At 31.8% G+C, this 16,891-nt stretch overlaps 1 protein-coding gene across 6 annotated transcripts in view; it reads right to left on the bottom strand.

Annotated features, from left to right (window-relative positions):
- Positions 1 to 16,891, bottom strand: part of LOC119831464 (cAMP-specific 3',5'-cyclic phosphodiesterase) — a 187,308-nt gene that overhangs the window by 126,017 nt on the left and 44,400 nt on the right. The window contains exon 1 of one of the 6 annotated variants that reach the window (XM_038354821.1): positions 6,344 to 7,042. The exons of 3 other annotated variants lie outside the window; for them this stretch is intronic. The gene's annotated coding sequence lies outside the window, so the exon portion shown is untranslated. Of the gene's footprint in view, positions 1 to 6,343; positions 7,043 to 16,891 lie in introns of those variants that run through there. 2 more of the 6 variants (XM_038354822.1, XM_038354823.1) reach the window with 2 other exon arrangements.

Genomic DNA, 16,891 nt, shown 5'->3' with positions numbered 1-16,891 from the left:
GTCTCCCCGTGACCACGCTCGCTGTAAAGTGTTCGAAACATCGGGTTAATAAAATATAATGAATAAATCGCGTTTAAAATCCGTTCAAAAGTTAAAGTGACATTTTTTAATACGCCTTTATTAGCTTCATCTGTATGTATATAAGAGGTTATATACATACAGATGAAGCTAATAAAGGCGTATTAAAAAATTTCACTTGAACTTTAACCCGATATATGCCATCTTAGTACATTTTTATATGAGACATTGTTTTTCAAATTTGAGAACACTTGGTCCTTTGCTTAAGCAGCTTCGGGCTCTCTTCAACTTGATAAACTCAGCATTTATGACACATTAAATAATTTCTTACATCTGACAGGGTCTTATAAAGAAAATGAAATAGCCAATACATTATTTTTTCCTTTTTAATTCCGTACTTTTACAATGGACAGGTGCTTCCAAAGATTTTAAGGTAAACGAAAGGAAAACGAGTATGATTAATTTTCCATTTAACCACTGTCACCACGACCAAAATGTAATTTGAAATCCTCGTTAAAAATGCCGTCTCTAATAACAAAAAACATGGCATAAATAAAATACTAAAGTTGGCAAATGAAATAACATCTCCAGTGTGGTGAACGTCAAGAGAAAATTCATTTTATACACCGCGACACTTATGCGCATAAAACTGAAACGGTGTGTAACACATGTAGCGTGATTGACATCATCAAAGTGTCCGCCAGGTTTATTGCAAGTCTGGCTTTGCGGGCCGAATTTTACTATTATAAATTCTCGACGGCTTGCAAGAACCATATATTTTCACGTTTCAGTCAAAGCGTACGTAGAAATGATAGCTAATTTTATGAGCGTGGAATGATCAAAGTGTTAAAGAAGTACAACAAATCTATCGTAGACCACACGGAAGAATTTTGTGTAATTATTCAAACCAACCAACCCGTGATCACCTTATTATGAGTAGTAAAAGGTTGAAAATCGCGTAGGTACTATAGTCAATGGGACCAACACAATCTCCCTATAAAATGTTCTGTATCATTAAGTGATTCGAATAATAAGAATTTTTACTTCAGGGCCGAGAAGCCATGTTACCTTGACAAAGTTTTACATGCGCTTTGTTTTCTTTGCTCATTTATGTAACCAAATATAAAACGTATAATGCGGTTAACCAAGTATTTCATTGGCTTCTAGAATTAATTGCATACAACATGAACGGACAATCATCCTAGTCTTCTTCTTTTTTTTAACAAGTTTTAAATAGAATTAAGAGGCTTATTATTCTATTAAAATAAATAAAAATCGTTTCCTAAACAACACTTTGTGTCCTACGGCCGAGAAAGATCTTTGGCGCTGACGCAGTCGTGTACACAGGAAATTATTAAAAACAGTATCTACAATGGTACTAAAATGGACTTATAAGGCCTATTATAGGTCGTTTATTTTATAATATAACCTGTATCTTTCTATAATTTAAAGCAAGCATCAATGTCGTTCAAAGATAAATTTAGCAATAAGCTAAATAAAATAAATTCAATTATAAAGTTTCCTAGGTTATAACTGTTCCCTACAGAGATAGACTTTTTAAAAATGAGAATATATAAGTTATTTTCTTAAATTATGATATTCTTAATATAGACACATAGATTATGTGTCACATTTTTTTTGTCCGTGATAGACCTAAACTACTCAACCGATTTTCGATTTCGAGTTCAGTTTGATCCAACTTAAAATATAGTTTATATTATTTCAATTACGATGAATGAAGCCAGGTGGAACTGGGGTGTGCAGCTAGTATAATATAATTAAAATTTGAGTGTTTGAACAACCTAATCTAAGAAACCACTATTAGGTTATTTTGCTATTGGATAGTCGATTTATCGATGAAATCAATATGCTGTATAACATTACACTGCCGTCATATCAATACATCTATAAAAACGCTCTTCTTATGAATGTTGCTAACTTGAAAAAAATGTTTCTTTATTAGTAATGAAGATTTAAAAGCAATAATTAACAAAATACCCATCGAAAATTTTATCCATAATCTAGAGGGTTAATACATAATACATATTTATAAGTACCTACTCTCCCCATTTTCCTATCGCACGGCCCCATCCAGCCAAACATTCACGACATTATCCCAAATTTATTGCATGCTTATTGGTGGACCTAATCACCTACTATCAGCACACACACGTTTAATATTGCATATATAACACGCGCGTATTATTATTCCTTAAAAAAGTATATTATTTTCTTTTACACCAAACCCTTATGAAAATTGTTGAGTTAATCTATAGGAAATACAGTATAGAGGTGTAAACCTTGTTTGCTAAATTAGGCTAAAATAAAAAAGAGGTAAGGGTGGGTTCGGGCACTCCTATGCCACATTGAAGGTCGAGCAATAAGTATTTATAACACGTGCCGGCTAAGGCGCGGGCGGGACCAAATACACAAGCTCTTTGGGGTAGATATAGGTAACGATAACGGTCAATGGTAACAAAATTTGTACAAAACTTTCGTAAAACAATTTAACTCCTACATTAATATTTGCTTTTTGCTTGTATAAACTAAATTGGATATAAAATCAAATGATTTCTTTATTTGACTGTAATTGATAGACCTCAAACTGCTGCGTTTATAATTTTAAACCTTACTATTTATTCCAATAAAAAAATCACCAAAATAATTCGCGATTACATATTTTATAAGTTTCATAAATTTCTAAGCGCTCACCGCTTCTTATCTCATCAAAGGAGTTCCTCAATTCGTACCGTATATTTTTTTATACATATTCTCTATCGTTATTATATTGCAAAATACGTTGTAAAATAAAAGAAATAATTAAAAGGAACTATAATTACAATTGCATAATATGAGTCTGTGTAGGTACATCGCAAAGGATACAATGTAAGCGTGTTGGTTTTATAATATCTACCTTCTTCTTTGTTGTATGATAAAGAGTTAAGACAAAGACAAATCAAATGCAACACGTGAATAACGAGAGTATGACACACACATGATAAATATGCCCCATCCCGTGTCACTTATCCCTACTAATATTTTAAATGCGACAGTAACTCTGTCTGTATCTTATTTACACTTAAAACGCTGAACCGATTTCGATGTATTGCATTTGGTACACAAGTAATTTGAGACGCGTGAAACGGGGACTTGCGGGTTAAGCCCTGGTACAGTCTACGTTTTCTTTTGACTACGCGGGCGAAGCAGCTAACGCAAAGCTTTATATAAATTGAACTGGAATTTTAGATTATCCGTTGTCTTTGAATGTCCAGCTATCTGATTCCTGCACGAATGTAACGTTTAATTAAAGCATTGACTGCACATCTGATAAAGCGATTGCAAGATTGCAAAACGTCATTGAACGCGTATAAACGTATTTAAAAGTAAATTCTAGATAGTTTTAATTTCAAGATATTTTTTAAAGTTTAAGGCTAGCGCCCGTCACAATTGATAACTCTTACTGTTTTTTCTATTTGTATATTTATAGATTTCGAATGTGAGACCAGCGCGGTGAATTGTAAATGTCGTTAAATGAAACATTAATTAATGATGTAGTACATTAAAGGGATTTCATAATTTCTTGAACATGTGAATAGCACTCTATTTTATATAATTTAACTATGTTTTTTCAACTGACTTCAAAAAAAGAGTAGGTACTCAATTCTTGTATCTTTTCGGTGTGTAACCGATGGATGTCATTCTTTTTGAGAAATTTTTGTCATTTAGGAATAATCTGCCACTTTAGAATTTGGCGTGGTACCTAACCCGTGGGTTACGAGTGATCTTTTTTGTGGAGAAAGATTACTTGCTTGAATCCATAACAATTATGTAATCCCATTTATGATATAAAATAATAAAAAATAAATACAATTTTTTTCTGGTTTAAACTGCATTTTCTGAAAATTAAATAATACACCTTCAGTGTTTAGCATGATTGCGCAGTAGTTCCATAGGTAGTAGCTTGACACATTTTACAAATAAGAAACAACTGAGACTACTGAAAAAACCTAATAAACTGTTTTCCTTTTCTTTAGGTAAATGCACAAAATAAAGTCGATTTCCGATTATTTATTAAATCAAAACAAAAAGTAGTCCTTGAAACCTAACTATAACTTATTTAAACTTAATAAGGCAAACTTTCAATAGCAAATGGACATTACATACAAAACTACGAGACTAATGCCAAAAGAACTTCCGAGAAAAAGTCGTTCGTCATTTATCTTACATATATATTATATATGTTTTTTTATAGTTATGAAGTTCATGGTAAGAAATAATAACAACATATCTAGAGTTAAATATATTTTTGAAGTTATTTAAGTAATATTTTAATATACTAATCCATGAGATAGAAACAAAATTTTTGAATTTAATAAAAATGTAAAATATGCGAAATTGAGCGAAATTGAGACTTGCTGTTGTATCTATTCGTAAGTAATTATTTTTAACGAAGAAGGTAAACCGCCTTTCAATTGTCAGATCTAGAATCTAGATACAAAAAAATACAGTCGAATTGCTATCTTCCTCCTGTTATGAAGTCGGTTGACTATAGCACTTTTTTAATTTGTACATAAGCGTTAGCGATTTGTCTTATTTTATTCTCGATTAGATATAGAAGCGTTTTATCCTACTTTATTTTCTATGTGTAAAAGATATTAAATTTAAAAACTTTGAACACGTTAAATAAATATACATACAAACAGACGCGAGAAGTAATTGACATGACTTTCATAAAGCTTTGTCTGCGTCAATTAAAATGTATTAGAATAAATTTAATTTAAAATCTATCCTTAACATCATAAGGTCGTTAATTCAATGAAAAATTGTATGATAATAAATCTAAAACAGTATAAAATTATAAAAATAAGGGGGGGTCATTATTGTTTAAGTTTGTAGTTTTGTGACGAAATTGTATATTATATAATTATATCTTGCTATGTTGCTTAAAATAGCAAGATATTTTGAATATAAATACGTTGTTTTTTTTGCTTTATTATTTATATCGATAGTTATGAAAATATTAATGCTACTTTATAGTCACGATTAGTTTTATGCTTGTTCATAAATTTCCGACAAGAAATTACTGGCGGGTAATCAAGTCATTATATTATATAATATATAATTGAAGCAACTTTAAATTAGGTACATACGTACTGTTTACCAAAATTATTACGCTCAACGTGATAAGTAGGAAGACGAACTATGGTATAAATGTGTTCTGTATTTATTCCACTTATATATATATATATATATATATATATATTAGAAGTACACAAGTAGTAAATGTAGTGAATATTTAAAATATTCAGATGTTTAGTTAAAAGTTAAAACATTAATGTTATGGCAAATTCTATGCTCATTACCAATGCAAATTTCCTTGAGGGAGAAAAGCTGCCTCGTTACTAGAAGAACCATAAACATATCGTTGAGAGAAAATCGTGACGAGACTCCAAAGGCCACTAAAAAGTCGACGAACCCTTTATAAAGACCAGCTGTCGCGATAAAAACATTAGCTTTTACATCAGTTAATGTGGCTTGTTTGAATTGAATGATGACCTTAGATCAAACATTCTCATACGAATTTTATTTGCTAAAATCCTGTTACATAAAATGTTTGATGTAATGGTACGATGTTCTTTTGAAGGTAACAACGGAATGTATCTAATGTGTAATTGGTTCGAAATCATTCGATATTTGCAAATATATTCGCATTAATATATTTTTTTTCGTTATTATTACTTATTCTGCTACGGGAAGAAGGTCGAATTTAATTCATTTAATTAACGAATAAAATGTATGAATGCATCATTTAAATAAAACTCGGGAACAATGTGAGTCATTTAATGTAGGTAATTAGTAATTATCATAGATTAGTAGGTAAAGCAGCCATATTGATTTAATAAACATATCTATCTACGGCTTAAGTAAACCCTTTTTATTAGTCCTAGATATGATTTTCAAATATTTTATGTATGCTTAATGCATATAGTTAATCGAAATGTTATCCATTTAAAATATAAATAATTACAATAGAAATTATTATTATTTTGGTATTTTATACCTACCTTCGTATAACGGGCAACTGATAAAAACGATAATTTACCTATAATGTGATATCTACATATAAATGATTAAAGGATATAAAAACTAAAATATAACTTGTATCATTGTCACTCGCGTATTGTTGCAATATTAGTCTCCAATAATCTTACTTAATATTATTATAATTAATTGAATTATCATTCATGTCGTATTTAGCTAATGATATATTGAATTACATAATTAAGTTGTAATATATGCACCCATACTTTGTTTCTATTCTTACCACCAAGGTCGGAGCTATTTGGTTCGTAAACAAAAAACCGGATTGAAGACACAAACAAATTAATGTCACACATTTACTGTCAATTAATTATCGGCGCTGCTTTATTGTGAAACGTCCAATTATAATCATTAAACTAGTTATTCCCTTTTCCGTTGACGTTAAAAAAGCCAAATGCCACACACTATACGCGGTTACTATATAATTACCGGCTATGCGAACAATGACTCTAACAAACTGCAAAAAAAAATTATATCACAATTTCAAGGTTGCATTTAAACAACACATTCCATTTACATTCTAGACACTCGAAACTTATCCACATTAATATAATATTTTACGCTTAACGGCACGCAGCGGTCCGAGCGTGATATTTGTGGTACTAATTGTTAATCGGACGTTATCGGGAAGTGTATGAACTGTGAAACATTTCGCAGCCATGTGCCTTCTACGTTGAGCGGAGGGCGCGCCGCGGGAGGCAGCGCGCTCACTCGCGGTTAAGAGAGTACTGTGGATACGACCCGTCGAGCGTTGCGGACCGCGAGCGAGGCGCAAAGCAAAACCGAGCGCAGATCCACTCGACTGGAGCGGAGTTGAGACTGAGGCGATGCTTCGCCTCGCTGACGAGGGAGCGCATCGACCTGGATCATCCCCCGTGCGTTAATAAACTTACTTTACCCTGACCGTCACTTGATCCTCGCCCATCACTTCTTCGACTCCCTCGCGTCATGACCTATCATAAGACCTTTCTTTTCGTGAATAAATGCCGCGGCCTTCTACATTGTTTCAACGCGTCTATTATAGCTATCGCAGCACCAGGACTGATAAACAGTCATATTTAACACAATGGGGCGATAACGGCTCGACGGCAATCTAAGTGCGTATTATGTTTTGTTTATTATGTTTTATATTTTCAAGTAATGATATGTTATTGTTATCTACGTTCGACAAAACTAAATAGAAAAACAATCATTTGAGTTTTAGCATTGTAGTGAAATTATCTTCGTACTTATATTTATTGTAATGTTACCCACAAAAAAATCATGTTTTCATTGTGTTTGTAGAGAGGAGAATGCTTATAATTATTTTCAAATTATCACATCAACGCTAAAGTTGCAGTTAAATAATATTTAACATACGTATTTACGATCAGTGTGATATAATATAAGGTTTTAAAAAATCTGCCTGCTATTTGCTGTTTAATGATTTTGAGGCGCGAAGCATTTCAATAGAACCGCCGCCACCGATGCTGCGCCCGGAAACTGCTCCGATTGCTTGTAAACGTTAAATGCAGGCTTTGAGGGAAAGCCTTGTAGTTTTTATTCAAGGGCATTTTAATTTAAGCCTTATTAAAATATGTAATTCAACCTACTATCGTCTTTATGAAAATTTGTAAATCCTATCAGCAACGCATAACATAACAGTTAGGTACTATTATTTATATGAGAACTCCAGCTAATATAGGTATACTTCACACACGGCCTTATTTTATTGGCAAACACAAGACGCGCCTTTTTGATGAATAAGTCCTGTGTGCGTACGAGCAGATTGTATGATCGAAACAAACGCAAGTCGAACGAGCTTCATAGACCGAAGGCCGCAATAAGGAAGAGGGGAAGAGGTGTCGACATGTTAGCAAGTCAAAGCGCAGATGCCAGCCGAGTTTCCCATACTTACCTATGTTACTATTATCATCACGAGCGAGGTCATCGTATACAATATCATAATATGCTTACAATAAATGAAAAAAGTCATCTACGCGTTAGTATCGCGACAAACGTGCGTTCATAACATACCTACCTATTGCGTTCCCTTGGCGTTTGTACAGGGGCCAAGGGAAGCATCCGCGTATACAAGGGTCTGAAACGGCTTATATTGCCCAGTTCAAAGCAGTAACTAAACGTCATGTGTAGAGGATCTTAGGACAAGCTTAATTTATCGTACAATTTAATGTATACTAAAACTGTATGAAATTTATGAGAAAGGGTTACTAGTGTCACGGATATTTCACATTAATTTTCACTGCGTGAATGCTACCTAAACCACAGATTAGATAATAATATTATGATAGTATGTTATTGTGTTATTATACAGAGCCGGTTGGCGAACTTCATCCGTGACAACTACGGCCTTTAGGGAAATTTATTCTGTATTATGTGTTTCTATTAATTACTGGACCTTGTTACAATGGTAAATTTAATCTCTCTTGTGATATTTACGTTGTTTCAATTTATTTCCTAACAATCCTCAATAATTATACGTCATGAAAATAAAAGCAAAAAGATGAATTTATTTTTATTCATGACATAAAATTATTACGTACATAAAATATTCGAATATAACGAATACAAAACGAATAAGTTTAGTACAATTCGCAAAACCGAAATCGCATAATTTATTTCCACTTCAGTAAGCCCCGTTGATTAATAACCTAACATAAACATTTTGTTCGTGACGTTGAGAAATTGTCAAATAAAACGTACTCTAATCAATACTAAACACGTCTTTCGAGAATGTGGGAAATTGTACAGACATATAGTAGCTAAATTAAACATGATGCAGCTAGATCTTTTTGCCAGTTGAAAGCGCTTTTGACTGCCGAACTCAAAAAAGATGTTTTTATTGCAGGCTTCAGCTGAAATATCTCTAGTTTCTGTTATTCAGTAGATACCATTATTGTGACTACGTTTCATAAAATTAATTAAAATATGCTTCTCGGGGTTGCAGAGTTCCCGTGAGAATGTCGGAATAAAAACTTAATTACCTATATACTTACTTATATAAAAGTAAAAACTTAAACTCAGTTTGCTCCTTATTACATCGGCTAATGACAGTGCCCTACAAATTGTGTTGTTAATTGTTGTTGGTATAACGATATTTTTAAATTTCTTTTTTTTTCTAAATAAATAAATAAATAAATTAATTAAAATTCGTAAATTTCCTTTAAAAGTCATTAATAAACGCTGAACGTTTGACTATGTCATTTATATTTAAACAAACCCCAAAAAACTCAAATTCATCTTTCACCTAATATTCATTTTAATAATGCAGAAAACCATAGAAATAATTATATTTTCCATTCATATCAGAACTCAATACTTAAAAGCAACTCCGATGTTTGTTTCTTCATGTTCTATCGCTGGAAAAGGTTTTCCTCGGTGAAACTCTTTACTTACCTGAAACAAGAAAAATATATTATGCAAAACTGTATTATAAATTGCTTATAATACTGCACATACATAGTATATCATTTTATTAATATTATCTCAGTGAAAACCCATTTCACTTATTCATAGCAATTTTCATTACCCTCCTTATAACGCAGTCGGGTGAACATACAAACTACGTATACTGTAAGTTATCTGGCGTTGTTATATATTGGTGTAAAAAAAAAATCATTTGAAACTTTCCCGGATTTATCGGTAATCTATTAAGTCCATACAGGGAGGCAGAAGAGTGGACGGTTTTACGTTCGATAACTAAACCGTTTCATGGGCGACAAAAAATGAACGCTGAATTTTCAGAACTTTTAATAGGAAACTTTGTGTGTATGTTGTATATTCGTAAAAACTTTTTTTCGTCCTTTAAATTTGGTTAACTATATCAACTGTTTTTTTTTTTTTCTAGAAATCCTTAGTCCGTTACAACTTTATATATTAATTAAGTAATATACAAATCATTTTCCTTGTTTTATTATTTCAAATCGACCTGTGAGATATGGGGCAGTTGATATACATCTGTTTGACTGATCGATTATATACGTCTATTTTTATTATATATAAACATACATTTTTACAGATTTATGTAAATATATATATGTTAAAAATGTAGTATAGCAAACAAAACTATTTAGAATATTGATTTAAATTGCTAATATTGTTAACTTGTCATATACAGGTTACCTTCAACTCTTTAAGTAATGACTAGTCAGTCCAGTTTGCGTGATAGCATGCACGGAGCCAAGAGAGATTTAAAAGAAAATCAATTAAATGTGTTTGTTTTATCTTGATGTAAATATGTTTTATAAAAATGACACTTTCTTTCAAATATATAATTACCGCGTTTACTATGAATATTACACACCATCATAATGTTATAATAACTGACATAAATAACACAAGGTAAAAACAACAGGCTAGATTTCAAACGACTAACATTATTTCAGGAAAGTCAATAGTTTTAGTAGAGTATAGTTTATATAAATAAAGACATATGTTATTATGGTTATTTATCTACTTCATATCTTTAACCGACTTTCTCATAAAACGAAAGAGGATCTGTTTAGTTTGGTTGGTGAGATATTTTGTTATGTCTTGTTACTCGATAACTCCAAGGGTTGCGTGATTCTTTACGTATTTGATTGAACATTGTTGTCATTAGGCCCCCCTTTAAGAATCTGGAGTGCTACCTTCGTCACGAGGAACGTCGGTGAACTTATGTGTAGAAAATAATTATGTACATTTACTGTATTTAAATAAATAAGATCAACCGATATTAACGTTAACGTGACATTAATTTTTATTCACATATTTCTTTTTTTTGTGAGAATCTGTATGTTTCAGTTCCAACTTTCTTTTTTTTTTTTACTCAATGAAATCCTTTGTTTGTCGGTTGTTCGTTTCAAAATTGAAAAAGCCTTATTGGATTTTTGTGGTTTACGCTGACGAATGCATATTAATCTAACTGAAATTGTGTTTGCAAATGGAAACGATTCCTGTAATGCGACACATATTTCCAATAACTTATTTGCATATCCATTTTATGTATAGGTCACTATATCAATTATATTTTTCAATCTACTTGATATTATTGTATAATGTGATAATGTTAACCAACCAAATATCATATATAACCAATAAAATCTTCACAAAAATAAAGACATGTATTGCTTTAAAGAATAGAACAAATGATTGTAAACTCAAGACAAAGCGATATTGTCATAGACGCTTTTATTTTATAAATATATTTTTGCTGTATTATACCGAATTTCACTGTATGTGTACCTACGTTTTACGTAGCTAATTGCTTTAAAACCCTTCCAAAAAAAGGTTGAAGTAGTATTTGCGTGATTAATTAACAACCATCCATCCTCTAAAAATATTGCTAGGATTAGTCATAAGCCAGTAATTTAGAAGGTATATTTACGGAAAATGCCAGCATAAATAGAAATTCACAAATTGTACGAAGTTCTGAAACTGTGTTAGCTGTGGTTCTTTAATATTGCTCTTGGGAGTTGGAACCAAAATTCGGACCTAAATTTGAAATTCAAAGTTGCATTTATGTTATTCAAGATGATTGCGTCATAAATCATCAATTTTCAGTGACTATTCTATGTGCTATTTTATTGCGTTTTATGTCACAACCTAAGGTTTTCACGCACACTTTTGTATCCAGTTATTCATAAAATATATTATTAACATATATTTTAATTTCTCGCGCCAATAAACCTAATAAATTTAGTTAATTTCAATCTATTTCCCACTTTATTTTCATTATAAATTATATCAGATGTCGTTTCCACTTTGAGCCATAACCGGAGCACAACAGCGTGATTTCCCAAGCACATTAATTACAAAGCATTAAAAATGTAATTTATTGGATTGTAAAACAAAGTATTGCCAAGTTGAACTTGTCGTCGAACTAGGAGGGTGCTCTGCGCTGGTGTATCGACCGCCTGTGATGTAACAACGGCCACCTCGGACCCTTGCACAAAATTTAACGTTTGTACTGTATAGTGGCATAGCTATACGTCGTATATTTTGTTTGCGTTGTGTCCAATATGGAGCCGTTTATTTTAGATCATTCGTCGATAGGGAATCTTTAACTTTGTTGTTTAAATGAATCGTGCAAGCATGCAAGTATCAAGTTCTTTCTTCACATATGCATATACCATAAACTAACAAACTGATGTATCCATTCAATTGTTTTCGCGTGAAATATGTAGTTACGAACTTACAAATTCCTATAATATTTCGCTACAAATTTGTCTCTTATACGTGTTTTTAATGCTATTTTCAAGATGTTTATATCACACTAGCTGCGCCCCGCGGTTTCACCCGCGTAAGTCCGTATCCCGTAGGAATATCGGGATAAAAAATAGATGTTGGCCGATTCTCAGACCTACCCAATATGCTTACCAAATTTCAGAGGAATCGGTCAAGCCGTTTCGGAGGAGTATGGCAACGAAAACTGTGACACGAGAATTTTATATATATAGAAGATTTTATATATATAGATTAACCCCAACGATAAAGTAAAATCTTGAAAAGTAGATAAAGTAGGAAATACAAAGTCTCGCCACACAGATGCTCAGATCGCCGGCTAAGTAATTGATTTGTCTGGCCTGAATCCAAACAATGATTTCTTTTCAATTTATTCATTTATAAATTGTTTAACTTGTTGTTCATTTGAAAAGAAATGCAATATTCAGAGACCCTTTACTTAAAATCATTTGTTAGCCATCTTAAGAACCTTGCAGAATGATTCATGTTCCTAAAAAGACTAAAACTCTTTGTTTTCACAAGCGGAAAATGAATAGTCTTGTAATAGAGACAATATTATTTCAAATGAAGTAGAAAAGTTATGAATTGTTTTTCCAATTATCTCTGAAATGTTTTCATGGTAATGTATTGTTAATTTTTTTTTTTTTATAGCTAAGCAGGCAAGGCGAGCAGGCGGTTCATCTGATGGAAAATGATTTCCGCCGCCCATAAGCACCCGCGATGCCGGGTGCACCGCGAGTGTGTTGCCGGCCTTTCAAGAATATGTAAGCCCTTTTTTTTGTTTCCTTGTCGAAATCTTTTATAATTTAATAACATTAAGTAAAAAAATAATATCTAATGCAAAATAATAAGCAGTTTTGAAGTTTTTGGCACCAGTATGATCCTAGTTTTGATTGGCTGCCAGTTATGTAGAAATATTTAAGTACCTTAACTACAGCTGTTATGGAAATGAAAGAAGCAATTTAAAAACTAAGTTCAGTTTTACATCGCTCGGTTTAATTTCGTAAACGCTTCTGTACTTTGTCAAATTGACTGCGAAACAAATTACGATCAAAGTCATGTATGAATTATGTCACGCACAGATTTACTTTGTTACTCTATGTGCGTGTATGTTGTGGTACGACTTACAAGCATAATATATATGTGAAAGAGTTAAAAACCTAGGGTTCTATTATTTACTTGTATTATATTATTATTGTAGGAAGTAATTACTAATGACTGATGTATAGTAGCTAAAACTGTTAAGTCTAGAAGCATGTCTTGAGAATTTTCCTATCTTATATAATAGAAATTAATTGGAGATGGTTATCCATACATTCATTTAGTAAATAGGTTAAATACACACTTGAGATAAGTAACGAATAATACAATGGCCATCGTTTACTTGCAGTAAAGGAGCTCTTCTGACATTTTCTGAAATCTACTACCTATTTATCTTAAATCGCTTGTACCTGTTTCCTATATAGTTTCCACGTTTCAACTGAAACTCCTTCTTGGTTGAAAATTGCTTCAGTACTAAGAATCAGCAACACAAAAAGAATCAAAATCGTGGTCATACTTATATATCAGAAGATATCACGCTTTCCTTCTATTGACATCTACATTCATCGTAGTATAATATTAACCTAGTAACAACAACTCGATTATAGTTTGAATAGTCCCTTAAAATAACAGAGGACAGTGATGAAAATACTGTCTTAATACAAGCTATTTGGTTTCCTGGAGCGAGCACTGGAGACGGTCGCGCGCGGTTTTACTATTTAATTGCTTGGCTCTTTTCCACATTCCACGAGAATTACGTTTCTAGATGCACCTCTTATGAAATGTGAACGTAAGCAGTAAAGAATTATGTATATGAGGTTACAATATACTATTTCAATTGTTACTTTCCTTTAACTGGTTTTCTAACATTAATTTCGTTTCTAATACAATTACAATAAGCATGATTAATATTACACCAAAAGCATATAGCCAAAGGTATTAAAAAGTGCGCTTCATAATATCTAATAAAGTACTTTTCATGTAAATTGAAGGAGAACTTACCTTATTCTTTATTCGAAATGTTTATAACTTTATTCCTTACCCTATAAACTTCTAATTACTTTAAGAATTATTAATTTGTGAGCTGATAATATTTTAATTATAAAGGCCAATGGAGCACGCCAAATTAACAAGGGTCTGTAATTTTCTTGTGTTATTTAAGACGCGCAATTTAGTTCGTTCTTTATTACAGCTTGTTTTATCTCATTTATTCTATTAATTTCTTTCCACAAAATCTATGTCTTTGTAAGAAGCGCCATATGTACGAAGCATCGCGTAGTTACATACTTTAAAATGACATGGATTCCAATAATTGGACTTGCACGTGCTATGTCTTCATAGTTTGTTTACAAATGTCAAATGTGACATTATTTTTTTATCTACTGTTAGTAAGAGAACATTTAAGATAGGAAATTTGAATACGAAAACAAATTGTTATCATTTTAATGAATTTGGCTCCGTTATTTTAAAGAAATGTATTAGACATTTGAGAGTGTAGAGTGAGTTTTGGTTATGCCATAATTATAGCCAAACAAAATATGTTTTGCGTATAATTCTATTTGTTGTATATACAAAAAAAAACATAAGAACTCGACTCAAAATAGTCATTCATCACTTAGAGCTTATTACATCGCAAAAGAAAAGAAACAAAAGACAACAGCGATGTTTTATGCTTCCCAACATTCATTTGCGATTTACATTTTCTTCGTGATATTGTAACGAAATTAAGCGACAGCCATAAACTAGGAGAACCAACATAAGCATGGCCGCGTAATTTCCCAATTACTGCCAACAAACTTTAATATTGGTCGGAAATTATTTTCGGCCCGGACTTTTGTCGTTTCCTTAAAACACTTTAAGAATTCAACATCATTTTATCAAAGGGTTTATTTAACAAGAGTAAGTTGAGTATTCAACAGTTTCGGTATATTTATATGAATTACACTAATATATATATATATATATATATATATATATATATATATATATATATAGGTTTCTACACCCGCTTATGTCCGTGTAGTAAAAGAAAAATATAGACGCATGGTGCTTGTTCGCGTGGACTTCACGGGGTAAAAGCTATCATAAATACTTTCTCAAATCTCAAACAATCTCTGTACCACATTTCATCCAATTTGATTCAAAGGTTGAAGTGAGAAGTGACTGACAGACATACAGTGTTACTTTCACATAACTAACATTAATAGGGAAATAATAGGGACTTTAAACAATTATATGTTTTGTAAGAAAACTAAACCACCTTCATATGATCAGAACTAGACTAAATCGGTTCACTTAGTCGAAAGCTGAGGTAACAAACCCAAAAAAAAATACAGTCGAATTCAGAATCTCCTTCTTTTTTGAAGCGTGAAGGTTGAAATGGACAAAATACTCTTGAAACGACATTCTGGAAATGAAACGGTAGTGACTCATCATATGAAATAGCATTTAAAACACAAATGTATAAAATGTGTTATAACTTTTCAAACATCTGTGTACAAATATGACTTCTCAAATCACAAGTTTTAATATGGATACAAGATAAACTTCAATTCGCTTCTGTAAACACTTCACATGCAAGTCGTATGTACTAAAATGGAAATTTTAAACTTAGATGATATTTATTTCAGACTAGCTTATGCCCGCGACTTAGCACGCGTTAAATTTGGAATAGTTCAATAGATGTTCTTGTACCTATAATCCTTCCTCTTGAATCACTCTATCTATAAAAAAAACCCCATCAAAATCCGATGCGTAGTTTTAAAGATTTAAGCAGACATACATGCAGACGCGGATACCGACCTTGCTTTATATTATGTAGTAATTTTTTTGCCTTTCAAGTGAAATGCAAAACATAATCTTTATACAAACAGACATTGGGACAGTGTTATAATACAATGATATTAAATAAATAAAATGTCGTTTATTGCTACAAACAATTTCACATAACATATAATTTAAATTACATAAGATGTCTCATAGAGATGAAAAAGTCTGCGTCTCAGCTATTGCCCAGGACTCAAGGGCTTCACAGCGCTGATTTTCCGACGCCCCTTATATAATTATTAAAAAAAAACGAAAGCAAATCCAAACATAAAAACGTATAAAGAAATATAATATGTACAAAATGTAAATGCACGAGACCTCTTTACGTCTAGTTATTTATCTGGTATTGCCAATACACAATAGTGTCAATACAATATTATCCAATATCCAATATCGTGCTGCGCTTACATTTGCAGTAAATTGGCAAAGCGGAGATAGAACCTACCAATATGCATGTTTCATATAAGCTAAATAGCTATATATAAGCTATGTATGATATCATGCGATAAATTATTAATATAATGTATTGTAAGAATTCCATCACATCAGATTGACTATTATTATTTTTAAGAATCAGGCCATAGGATTGAAAATATAATAAATGATTCTATCCTTTCAGCGATCTTTTATAATTGAAATCGACTCGCGTAAAATCAATTAGAAATATTTTAGACTTCACAAA

The sequence above is a fragment of the Zerene cesonia genome, chromosome 13, assembly GCF_012273895.1.
Source record: "Zerene cesonia ecotype Mississippi chromosome 13, Zerene_cesonia_1.1, whole genome shotgun sequence".
Lineage (NCBI taxonomy): Eukaryota > Metazoa > Arthropoda > Insecta > Lepidoptera > Pieridae > Zerene > Zerene cesonia.
This window is presented reverse-complemented; position numbering and strand designations above follow the sequence as displayed.